Source organism: Aplidium turbinatum, chromosome 10 (assembly GCF_918807975.1).
Source record: "Aplidium turbinatum chromosome 10, kaAplTurb1.1, whole genome shotgun sequence".
Classification (NCBI taxonomy): Eukaryota; Metazoa; Chordata; class Ascidiacea; order Aplousobranchia; family Polyclinidae; genus Aplidium; species Aplidium turbinatum.
Window position 1 is genome coordinate 10,001,029 of NC_137481.1, and position 803 is coordinate 10,001,831.

General features: G+C 40.5%; 1 non-coding gene across 1 annotated transcript; it reads right to left on the minus strand.

The window, feature by feature from the left end:
- Positions 1-253: 253 nt before the first annotated feature.
- LOC145779182 (U6 spliceosomal RNA) lies at positions 254-355 on the minus strand. The gene has a single exon (XR_014290531.1). It is a non-coding gene; the product is annotated as a U6 spliceosomal RNA (small nuclear RNA).
- Between the last annotated feature and the right edge of the window lie 448 nt (positions 356-803).

Genomic DNA, 803 nt, shown 5'->3' on the forward strand with positions numbered 1-803 from the left:
ATTGTCTGTGAGCATAGGGTTGCTTAGTTTAAGTTTGCAAATGTCATGTAAACACTAGTGCGAGTTTCACCGTTATTGTGTTTCACGAGCAGTGTTCTCTTTATGCAAGTTTTTGTTGGCAAAATGGGTCGGTGTGCCAACTCAATTTATAATAAATTGGCAATATTCTACATATAAATTTAGAGACTTTTTCTGATTGTATTATGAAAATATTTAGCTTAGTAGGCCTACTGCAAAACGTTTTTTTTTTTTAAGAAATATGGAACGCTTCACGATTTTGCGTGTCATCCTTGCGCAGGAGCCATGCTAATCTGTATCGTTCCAATTATAGTATATGTACTGCCGAAGCAAGTACTGCAAAATGTTGTTAATCAACAAATTCTTGCCACGCTGATGAGCACCGCAAGTGACAGTTGTCTATAATAAAAGAAAGACGGTTTTATAGATTCTCACAAAAAGGATGAAAAACCAACTCATTGCTTTTTTAGAGGGAAGACTGTTCATAAATTACGATTTTTTGGTGATTTCCACAAGCGTTTGTTTCATGGTACCTGGTGTGATGATGTCTAGTTTAGCGTTGGTGGTGTCTTCAACATTTAGTTGCAGAATTGTCACTCCTTGACCTACAACAGCTGGTGCTGTTCGCCCTGACAAGGGCGCTGTGCTTGGTCTGGGGGTGCCATTCTGATGATTGTTCTTCCGCATAACTGTATAGCGACAGTTGTAGCAAGTTTAGTTTCCCAAAGTCGGTACTTGCGGGGGCGGCCACGTGGAGGTACTTGCTTTGGTCGGCAGAGAGTGCT